This window comes from Stenella coeruleoalba (assembly GCF_951394435.1).
Source record: "Stenella coeruleoalba genome assembly, chromosome: X".
In the NCBI taxonomy this organism is placed as follows: domain Eukaryota; kingdom Metazoa; phylum Chordata; class Mammalia; order Artiodactyla; family Delphinidae; genus Stenella; species Stenella coeruleoalba.
In genome coordinates this window covers 24,221,868-24,234,230 of record NC_137152.1, presented here as the reverse complement: position 1 = coordinate 24,234,230, position 12,363 = coordinate 24,221,868, and the positions used below count along the sequence as shown (strand labels likewise).

The 12,363-nt window shown below is 40.4% G+C and overlaps 1 protein-coding gene across 13 annotated transcripts in view; it reads right to left on the bottom strand.

The window, feature by feature from the left end:
- Positions 1 to 12,363, bottom strand: part of DMD (dystrophin) — a 2,843,071-nt gene that overhangs the window by 1,833,178 nt on the left and 997,530 nt on the right. The window contains exon 1 of one of the 13 annotated variants that reach the window (XM_079909724.1): positions 4,144 to 4,174. The exons of the other annotated variants lie outside the window; for them this stretch is intronic. The gene's annotated coding sequence lies outside the window, so the exon portion shown is untranslated. Of the gene's footprint in view, positions 1 to 4,143; positions 4,175 to 12,363 lie in introns of those variants that run through there. 13 annotated transcript variants of the gene reach the window in all.

Below are 12,363 nucleotides of genomic sequence, written 5' to 3'. Positions count from 1 at the left end.
AAGTAAGGAAATACATTTCACCTTAACAATTTAATGTGATTTGATGCCTAAAGAGTTAAGGACATTACAGAGTATAACAGTGAATCAATGAACGATGGTAGCCATCATCAAAACATTGGGTTGAGAGTGTTAGCTAAACTAACGAGAAGTATTTACAAGTACCTTATAAATATGATTTCAACAGATGCATCTCTTAGAAACAAAGCAGTAAACACTGGGTTTCAGGATGCATTCAAGATGTTGAAGAAAGCATGCTGTCTTCTGCCACAAATTCTGTGCTTGCCTCCAATTTTTTCCAATTTTCTTTCATCCTTTCCCTTCTTGTAATATATTTGATGCATAAAATATACACTGAGGCAATGTATAGCTAAGTTATGTGAAGTAAAATTCATATTTTATGGCAAGACAAGAAAAATTTAAACATAAAAAAGTGTTCTCTGCCCTTTGGCCTCCTCTCTCCCCACACTGTGCATTGTGTATCTGCATTATGCATCGACCAGACCTCCCCCATTGGCAGGAATACCTGCTCAACCATAAAGAGCAGCATTCTCCCAGCATCAACAAGACAACTCCTGAAAGAGAACATTCCTTCTTGATCTTGGAAGGGGTCACATGACCCACCACGCTGACACTTAGATCTGGATCATGTAAACTGTCCATAATACTTCATTTGATGTACAGCTCTCTGTCTCAAAAGACTGTGCCTTGAATTCTAACTAGTGGAACAGTTCTCACAGCTTTCTGAGATGCTTTTCCTGGGTTATAATCTTCAAATTTGGATCGACTGATTAATTTTTCATCGACAGTTACAAAACATAATAATATAACAGGGGCTTCCCTGGTGGCGCAGTGGTTGAGAATCTGCCTGCCAATGCAGGGGACACAGGTTCGAGCCCTGGTCTGGGAAGATCCCACATGCCGCAGAGCAACTAGGCCCGTGAGCCACAACTACTGAGCCTGCGCGTCTGGAGCTTGTGCTCCGCAACAAGAGAGGCCGCGACAGTGAGAGGCCCGCGCACCGCGATGAAGAGTGGCCCCCGCTCGCTGCAACTAGAGAAAGCCCTCACACAGAAACGAAGACCCAACACAGCAAAAATAAATAAATAAATTAAAAAAATATATATATAACAAACACATGCTCATGCCAAGAAGTGAAATATCAACTATAACTCACACCTAAATCTAAAACTGTGCACCTCCAATACCCCTTTCCTGTGCTGTACCCTCCTCCTGCCCAGGGTTAACTACCTTTGTTTTTGTTTGTTTTTTATTGGCTTTTCATATTTATTACATATGTATGTCAAGGGGAGCAAAATTTGCCACCTCCAAAATATGCTTCTTTGGCATAAAGATTACTTCTGGCCAATTATCTTTGCGAGGCTACAGATATAGGAGAATCTCTGAAACAGAGCAGACAGAAGTCACCCTGTTGTAAGGGACACTTACATTTATAAGAGAAATCTCCATTTGTAAGTGTGTCTCCCTCTCTGTACCAGGAAGAGAAGAATCTCTAAATCCCTAGAAACTTTTATCAAAGGAGAAGACAGGGACTCAGATCTGCATCACAACCTCATCCTTGTTTACTGTGCTTGTCCTGGTAACTTCCCATAACTGGTTCCCCTTCCCCAACATCTTTTGTCTTTAGTTGAAGATGGTAATTAAAGTGGGGGCTTGGGCCACTTCAGGGAGCTGCTCAGTTTTCCTGGGTCTCTCCCATGTATACAGGAGGTATCCAGGTTATTACTCCTCTGTTTTTCTCCTGTTAATCTGTCTTTTTAGCACAGGGAAGGGGGAGTCTCAGTCAAAAATCTAGAAGGGTAAAGAGACAATTATTTTTGCTCCCCTACATATGCATGCCTATGAAATGGAGCAGGACCCTGTGGCGCCCTCCCAGGGACAAATCCTTTCTGTGTCCCCTGTTTCTTGTTTGTAGGAAATAGGCTTCATTCAGCCTCCCTGACCCTCCCGGAGTTCCAAAGGGCAGATTCAGAGTTGCTTATCTGGGAAGGGAAGGAATGCAGAAACAAAGAAGGATCAATCAAGAAATTAAAGCAGGGATTAAAGCAGGGTCCTCGTTCCTCCTCAAGGAAATACAAAACAATACCTTTGAATACTTCTGCAGGAACTAAGGCCCCCAACCAGGTGGAGGATGGTAACTTCAGGCCGAACACAAGATCCCTGGGGCTCTGCCCTATTACCTCACCACCAACAAATCAGAAGAAAGTCTGTACACAGTGGAAGATAAGGAAGACTTTGACCCCCTCCCCCAAATGATTCTCCCTTTAAAAACTTTCATGGTTGAGCCCCTGAATGGATGAATGGAGGAAATCAGTCACAATACTGTTTTTCAGACATACTCTACACAAACCATACCTGAACATGAAGAGTCTTACACTTTTCATTATGGCAGTTAAGAGTAAACACTGAGGTAAGCAATACTAGACTGATATCTTGCAGTAAAATAGCTACCCACCACCTCTATGACTATTGGTAATTTAAGTTTCCGGGTTATGATGCTTATTCAAAGACTCTCAGGAAAGTAGTGGAGTTGCTTTTCTGTGACTCCTGAATTCCCTTCATTTTACAGTAGTTCTCAACCTTGGACGCATATTAGAATCAACTGGGGAGCTTTTAAAACGTGGATACTGGGACCACAGACCACTTAAGTCAGAATCTCTGGAAACAGGATCTAGGCATCGTTATTTGTAAAATCTCCAATGTGTAGCCACATTTGAGAACTACTGATTCTGTGGTTCTCTTTAAGACCTGCTCCTATGAATTCCACATGAATTCTGATTTTTCTTAGTAATTTACACTTTTTTTTTTTTAAAGGAAACTATACATTACCTTGCTGATAACTTTATACAGAATAAGGATTATAGAATTTATTGGCTTTGGGATCTGGGAAAATCATACTTACAAAAGGAATAATAAATATCAGAATCTCATAAAATAACCTGTGATAGCCCAGATTACTTGCATATTTTACCTTTAATTTCAGAGCCCTATCAGTATTCAAAGGAGCTTAGAGCTTTTAGAAATGCTTCAGTGAGGAACACTTTATATTCTGTCCCTGATAGATGAAAGTGTTCATTTCCTCTCAGACAAGTCAGTAACAAACAACTATTTTCTAGCAACTGGACTGTATCCACCTATTCATTTCCCATGGCTCATTGGGCATCATTAGGAATGTAACAGGTTTTAGTTACTACCAACCCCAGTTACTGTAGAATTAGTCAATTACACGAGAGTTTAAAAAATCATTAAGGCTGTTTTTATTTTACCCTATATTTGGCTATTTTAAAAGTAGGTAGGCATAATTTATTTTTTGTCTTTATCCATCAATCCAGTGTATTATATTTAAAACTAAAAAATTCTTTCATATGTAGAATAAGGCTTCTGAGTAGTGCATAGATCAAATAATAATACCCTTCCTAAAATGTTTAATTTTTCATACTTAGATAAAAAAATATATAGAAAAACAATTTGAAATGATTGGTTAAGAAATTTACCACAATGAAGAGAATAAGATGTAAACTCTGGCAAAATCTGACAATACTGACAACTTGAAAAATACTCCAAAAAAAGCAAATGGCTACCACAGAGCAGAGAAAGGGTGGTCACCATGTGCCCAGCATAAACATGAGTTGGGTTAAAGGTGATATTATGTTTTCCACAATATATAAAATGAGCATATACATTTATAATCACAAATAGCTGGTCCACTAGCAGGTGTATATATATAGATATATCTATATCTATATCTATATATCTATATCTATATATCTGTGTTGGACAAAGCTCTGTTGCTTTATTAATATTTCTCTCCCTTTGCTCAAATCCTGTACTCACCAAATAACCTTCCAATTATAATTTAGCTTCCTGTTTAGGTGGCTCAATGTGTGTGTATCTGTGCGTATGTTGTGGTGGGACAGGGGTGAGGTGGCGAGAGTATCTATTGATACAAAGTACACAAATTTGAACTAGTAGGTCATCATATTTTTCATTGTCCATTACCACACTGACACTTGGCCATCCATCTATAAATATGGGGGAAATGTGATTAGTATGAAGCAGTCTGTGCTCATCCCTGGAGTACTTATTGGAAAGCCAATAAATTCAGCAGAGAAAAAGATGACCCACCTGAGGTTCTGTCCCCAGAAGTTCTGCCCATCTTTTTCACTCCTAAAGATTGTAAGGGATAAATCTTCTATCACTTTTGGAGATTCTGAAACATACAGGCATAGCAATGGTTCCGAGAAGGTCTGAAAAATGTTGTTTCATTTTACTGATCAAGACATTTCACATACAGTTTTGAGACTTCAACATTTTATGGCATGATGGGCACGTGACCTGTACTGTCCCATGGGCCCCTGATTCAGAAGGGCCCCACTCTTGATTCAGTGCTCTGCTGTTGCCATCCTGAAATTTTTAATAATTGTGTCTTTGAACTTGTGTTTATATGTGAAGTCACATGGGGCAATGGAGCGTGCACATGAGAGGAGAGGCATGCAATATATGTGTCCACCACTCCTTGCTGCTCCACTCATGTTTGGCATTAGCAGTACTGTATGAGCACAAAATTCTCATGGAACCACAATGCATAAGAGTTTGGTGAGACTCTAAGCTAGTACATGGTAAGTGTATAATAAGCAGGGGTGTAGACAGTGATGAAAAATCATGCTTTCCCATGTGAATCAAAGTTTGATCTGAATGAAGAAAAAGGCAGTGGCTTTGTAAGAAATACTAACGACCCCAAAATCCTACCATATCCTTTCTTACTTGTGTTCTTTCCTCGTATTAGACAGCCAACTTCACTGAAAATGATGACATAAAAGGAAAGAGAAAGATAGGGTAACACAACCGTCCTTTTCTCTTTCTTTCTTTTTAGTCCTTCCTTACTCATCAGTGAGCCAAAAGTAGAAGTGAAATAAAAACAGTTGAGTTAGCTTTGTATAGCATTTCCATGATTTTGGTAAAAACAAAATACATATGCATGGATGAGATATGAAATATGAATTGTGTAATTTCAGTGATTCTGCATACAAGTTAAACACTCTTATTTTTGCATTTAAAATGGCATTGAACCATACAAAGATGAACAGTAAAATTTGTGCTAAACATTTAAATTTCTTTTAGCTTAGAATGACATTAAATAACAAATAATAAAAAGCAGCATAAGTCCAGAGAGAAGCTGAGGAAGAAAGGGCAAAGCTTTATATTAAGGGATAAAATCGGATTCCATAGGAACAGTTGACCACATGTAGATTCTATTTTAAATTTATAAATGAGCTGTAATTTGGAGCCAATTGCTGGTTTATCTCTCAACTTCAAAGACCGGAAAGTCTTAGCTAGTCTTATTCATTGCTGACTCCTTACGAGTGGTGTTTTTGCTACTGAGACCAAAAATTACACTGATTAGATATATTCTCTTGAGCAGAAGGGGAGGCTAGACAGAAATGTCAATAGAGAAAAATCCAGCGAAAATATCTGACCTCTCCAATGTCCCTTTCACACTGATATTCTCTTCTTCAAATACTTCTTTGCTATTATCTTCTTTATGATTCTTAATCTGATTTTCACCAATTTTGTTATAAATGGACTCATATTTGATAGAAGATGGAGGCACATATTCTTCCCCCAAGGTCGCTTAGCTTGTAACCAGAAGACTCAAGGCGAGAACCCATATCACCAAAGTTTCCCTTTAGCTTGAAAAGAAAGTTGCACTGACATTGTATTGACTCTGAAAGCATTTACATAAGTGTCATTTTGGGGCAACGCGCATGTATCATTTTGTCTTTTTCACTCTAATTATGGAGATGTAAACCTCCATCTGACTAAAAAGTTTAGTTTTCACACAGAAAAAAAATTTCATTGGTAGCTTTTCAGACTTTGAAATTCTTCTTTGGCAATTCTATTAACCGTTAGACAAGAAACTAGATAAACCCACTCTCTGCTTAATTCAACTCTTCAAAAGTATTTCACTTAGGAATATGTGTTTCCATCTCAGAATGGTTAATTACAACAGGAGGGAGAATCAACATTTTGAATGAAAGGGTATATAAGGAGAAAGTGTGAAGTGGAAGAAAAATAAAATACTATTTTGAACAAGAGGAAAAACTGGTCCAGCTATGATGTACTTTACTAATTTCAATCATTTATACTTTGGGCTCCTTTTCAGTTCTGGCCATCTTTCGTCTTTCCTAATCTGCTGAATGCTTAAGCTTTACTGTCCAGAGTTTTCCTGGAGTTACACTGCTAAAAATAGAGGTACCTTGTCCAGATAAGCTCCCCGAGAAGGTATGCAGCCAATTCAATGACATAGAAGTGAGACCAAGCTAGTCTCTCCTCCCATTCTCTGTGTTTCTCATTACCGGGCTGAGTGTGGTTTTGGTCTATATAGACATGCTCTTGCTGAGGGTCTTTATGCACAGTCAGAAAGGGTCTTCAGATTCTGTAGCCCTAGAGAGACAGGCAGAATTCCAGCTCAGCCCCTATCCTCACATCTTGGGAAACAGGTGAGAAATCCTGCAAAGTACTATCAGGAACAGCACCTCACTTCCTCAAAGGCCTATCCATCTTGGACATGCATAACAATAGGAAGAAAGGCTATGAAGTTTGGAACTTATTCTTAAAATGTTGAAGTTACTAATAGAAAGACTAAGAAATGAGGGGCACCTAGGTAAAGCCACACAAGTCATTCAGGTCTAAGGTTTTATTGCTGTATCAATATGAGACATCTTTATGGGATTGGGTCCTGCAAACATAGTTGTCATACATATTGGAAAACTCATACGGACAAAATGCTGGAAGTTGAGTCACCCTTGCTAAAAGGGATGACATTCCATAGTGAACTACCTTGTACAGATGCTGTCACCTTGGGATCTGTATATGGAGGGAATGGAAGCTAAGATCCAGCATTCATATCTGTTCAGAAAAACTGGATGAGGGCAAGGGCATAACTGAAATGTAGCTGCTATGGAAGGACACTGGCAGACATAAAGCAGAAACAGCCTGTCCCAAACACATTGTGAGTAAACACTCATGATCTTCTGGGGCATCCATCAACAAACAAATTTATTCCCTTGATGACTGATCTGGCTGTTCAAGGCCAGAATGTCCTGACTTGTATGGACCTGGACCCCACAGATCAATGTTCTTTGGTCTGAACTCGTCTGCCCTTGGCCGAAAGGAGGGACTGAGAAAGTGAAAAAACAGCCTTGCTGGAAACTAGGTCATGATGTCCCCAAATGAAGATAAACAGCAAGCACTCATGGAAAATAAATAATGTCCAGGGAAGGCCACTCTGACCATGCTTGAACTAGATAGAGACAAGGCACTCCTCAAACAGGAAAATGATTAACATGCCATCCCCTCCCTTGACTAATAGGACTCACTGAAGATCCACTGCTAATAACAATTCTAGCCCCTTCTTAATTTTCCTAGCTCTCAAAGAAAAATTAAAATACTCAATATGGTATTGCCTCTATCTCTTGACAACATGCAATTGAGAACTTCCTTCTGCTTCCAACAGCCCTCCTTAGAATCCCTCAACCCACATTCTGTGATAACCACCCCTATCCCCATTCCCTCTTACTAAAATGCCCCATGGTGGAATAAATTCTTAAAGGCTGTAGCAAGCTAAATAAAGCTGTGAGGTTTCTTTATTGTGTGTGTGTTTGTGGGAGCGTGCGTGTGGCCCCAAGTATATTTGGTTAGTAGGCATTGATTTTGGTCCCTTAGCTTGCTGCCAACTATAAGCACCTTTCCTAAGGAAAAGAAAATAAACCTCACCATTTTCAAATGTCTAAATTGTCCTTCCCTTCTCTCTGCTCTTTTTCCTATGTAAACCCTATCTTTGCCTTTGTTAAATGGAATTGATCTATCATTGGTTTCTCCTATATATGCATAAAATAAATGGCTACTAACTAACTTTATATGTCTCTGAGTCAGTCTTTTACACTGTAGTAGATGTTTACTGAGGATTTGGCTGTAATAGCAAGGAGTCTGCTTTGAGCCACCAGAGAGTTGATATATATTTTTTTAATAGATACCTAAAGAGAGGCATCTTTTTTAAAATTAATTAATTAATTTATTTATTTTTGGCTGTGTTGGGTCTTCGTTTCTGTGTGAGGGCTTTCTCTAGTTGCAGCAAGTGGGGGCCACTCTTCATCGCGGTGCGCAGGCCACTCACTATTGTGGCCTCTCTTGTTGCGGAGCACAGGCTTCAGACGCACAGGCTCAGTAGTTGTGGCTCACGGGCCTAGTTGCTCCGCGGCATGTGGGATCCTCCCAGACCAGGGCTCGAACCTGTGTCCCCTACATTGGCAGGCAGACTCTCAACCACTGTGCCACCAGGGAAGCCGAGAGTTGATATCTTAAATTCAATATTATACATTCTCTTTTTAAAATGTCGTTCCAGAGACCTTGAAGATGGTACAGTAGTAAGACGTGGAGATCACCTTCCTCCCCACAAATACATCAGAAATACATCTACATGTGGAACAACTCCTACAGAACACCTACTGAATGCTGGCAAAAGACCTCAGACTTCCCAAAAGGCAAGAAAATCCCCACATACCTGGGAAGGGCAAAAGTAAAAAGAAAAAACAGAGACAAAAGAATAGGGACGGGACCTGCACCTCTGGGAGGAAGCTGTGAAGGAGGAACAGTTTCCACACACTGGGAAGCCCCTTCACTGGTGGAGATGGTGGGTGGGCGGGGGGGAAACTGCAGAGCCACGGAGGAGAGCGCAACAATAGGGGTGCAGAGGGCAAAGCAGGGAGATTCTCGCACAGAGGATCGGTGCCGACCAGCACTCACCAGCCCGAGAGGCTTGTCTGCTCACACACCAGGGCGAATGGGGGCTGGAGCTGAGGCTCCGGCTTCGGAGGTCAGATCCCAGGGATAGGACTGGGGTTGGCTGTGTGAACACAGCCTGAAGGGGGCTAGTGAGCCACAGCTAGCTGGGAGGGAGTCCCGGAAAAAGTCTGGAACTGCCTAATACACAAGAGACAATTGTTTCGCGGTGGGTGAGGAGATGGGATTCAGAGCACCACCTAAACGAGCTCCACAGACAGGTGCTAGCCACAGCTATCAGTGTGGACACCAGAGATGGGCATGAGACACTAAGGCTGCTGCTGCAGCCACCAAGAAGCCTGTGTGCAAGCACAGGTCACTATTCACACCTCCCCTCCCAGGAGCCTGTGCAGCCCACCACTGCCAGGGTCCCGGGATCCAGGGACACTTACCCGGGAGAACACATGGCGCGCCTTGGGCTGTTGTAACGTCACGCTGGCCTCTGCTGCCACAGGCTCGCCCCGCATTCCGTACCCCTCCCTCCCCCCAGCCTGAGTGAGCCAGAGCCCCCGAATCAGCTGCTCCTTTAACCCCTTCCTGTCTGAGCGAAGAACAGACACCCTCAGGCGACCTACATGCAGAGGCGGGGCCAAATCCAAAGCTGAACCCCAGGAGCTGTGTGAACAAAGAAGAGAAAGGGAAATCTCTCCCAGCAGCCTCAGGAGCAGCAGATTAAATCTCCACAAGCAACTTGATGTACCCTGCATCTGTGGAACACCTGAATAGACAACAAATCATCCCAAAATTGAGGTGGTGGACTTTGGTAGCAACTGTAGACTTGGGGTTTGCTTCTCTGCATCTAATTTGTTTCCGGTTTTATGTTTATCTTAATTTAGTATTTAGAGTTTATTATCATTGGTAGATTTCTTTATTGATTTGGTTGCTCTCTTCCTTTTCTTTTTATATATACATATTATTTTTTTTCCTTTTTCTCTTTCGGTGAGTGTGTATGTGTATGCTTCTTTGTGTGATTTTGTGTGCATAGTTTTGCTTTTACTATTTGTCCTAGGGTTCTCTCTGTCCCATTTTTTTTTTTTTTTTAGTACAGTTTTTAGTGCTTGTTATCATTGGTGGATTGTTTTCTGGTTTGGTTTCTCTCTTGTTTCTTTTTTAAATTACTTTTATTTTTTTTATTTTTAATATTTTTAATTTTTTTTTATTTTATAACTTTATTTTATTCTTTCTTTCTTTCTTTTTTTCTCCCTGACCTTCTCAGCCATGTGGCTGACAGGGTCTTGGAACTCCGGCCGGGTGTCAGGCCTGTGCTTCTGTGGTGGAAGACACGAGTTCAGGACACTGGTCCACCAGAGATCTCCCAGCTCCACATAATATCAAATGGCAAAAGGTCTCCCAGAGATCTCCATCTCAATGCTAAGACCCAGCTCCACTCAATGACCAGCAAGCTACAGTGGGGGACACCCTATGCCAAACAACTAGCAAGACACGAACACAACCCCACCCATTAGCAGAGAGGCGGCCTAAAATCATAATAAGGTTACAGACACCCCAAAACACACCACCAGACGAAGTACTGCCCACCAGAAAGACAAGATTCAGCCTCATCCACCAGAACACGGTTACCAGTCCCCACCAAGAGGAAGCCTACACAACACACTGAACCAACCTGAGCCACTGGGGACAGGCACCAAAAACAAAAGGAACTACGAACCTGCAACCTGTGAAAAGGAGACCCCAAACATAGTAAGTAAATGAAAATGAAAAGACAGAGATACACGCTGCAGATGAAGGAGCAAGGGAAAAACCCACCAGACCAGACAAATGAAGAGGAAATATGCAGTCTACCTGAAAGAGAATTCAGAGTAATAATAGTAAAGATGATCCAAAATCTTGAAAATAGAATGGAAGCAATACAAGAAACGTTTAACAAGGACCTAGAAAAACTAAACAGCAAACAACAATGATGAACAACACAATAAATGAAATTAAAAATACTCTAGAAGGAATGAGTAGCAGAATAACTGAGGCAGAAGAACAGATAAGTGACCTGGAAGGTAAAATAGTGGAAATAACTACTGCAGATTAGAATAAAGAAAAAAGAATGGAAAGAATTAAGGACACTCTCAGAGACCTCTGGGACAACATTAAACGCACCAACATTCAAATAATAGGGGTCCCAGAAGAAGAAGAGAAAAAGAAAGGGACTGAGAAAATATTTGAAGATATTATAGTTGAAAACTTCACTAATATGGGAAAAGAAATAGTCAATCAAGTCCAGGAAGTGCAGAGAGTGCCATACAGGATAAATCCAAAGAAAACACACCAAGACACATGTTAATCAAACTAACAAAAATTAAATACAAGGAATGAATATTAAAAGCAGCAAGGGAAAAACAACAAATAACAGACAAGGAACCCCCATAAGATTAACAGCTGATTGTTCACCAGAAACTCTGCAGGCCAGAAGGGAGTGGCAGGATATACTTAAAGTGATAAAAGGGAAAAACCTACAACCAAGATTACTCTACCCAGTAAGGATCTCATTGAGCTTTGACGGAGAAACTAAAACCTTTACAGACAAGCAAAAGCTACAAGAATTCAGCACCACCAAACCAGCTTTACAACAAATACTAAAGGAAGTTCTCTAGGCAGGAAACACAAGAGAATGAAAAGACCTACAGTAACAAACCCAAAACAATTAAGAAAATGGCAATAGGAACATACATACCGTTAACTACCTTAAATGTAAATGGATTAAATGCTCCAACCAAAAGACAAAGACTGGCTGAATGGATCCAAAAACAAGACCCATATATATGGTGTGTACAAGAGACCCAATTCAGACCCAGGGACACATACTGACTGAAAGTGAGGGGATGGAAAAAGATACTCCATGCAAATAGAAATCAAAAGAAAGCTGGAGTAGCAATTCTCATATCAGACAAAATAGACTTTAAAATAAAGACTATTACAAGAGACAAAGAAGGACACTACATAATGATCAAGGGATCAATCCAAGAAGAAGATAGAAAAATTGTAAATGTTTACTCACGAAACATAGGAGCACCGCAATACATAAGGGAAATGCTAACAGCCATAAAAGGGGGAATCAATAGTAACACAATCACAGAAGGGACTTTAACTCCCCACTTTCACCAATAGAGCATCCAAAATGAAAAGAAATAAGGAAACACAAGCTTTAAATGATGCATTAATCAGGATGCACTTAACTGATATTTATAGGACATCCCATCCAAAAACAATACAATACACGTCCTTCTCAAGTGCTCATGGAACATTCTCCAGAATAGATCATATCTTGGATCACAAATCAAGCCTTGGTAAATTTAAGAAAACTGAAATCATATCAAGTATCTTTGCCGATCACAGTGCTATGAGACGAGATATCAATTACAGCAAAAAATACAAACACATGGAGTGTAAACAATACACTACTAAATAACCAAGATATCACAGAAGAAATCAAAGAGGGAATCAAAAAACACCTAGAAACAAATGACAATGAAAACATGATGACCCAACAAG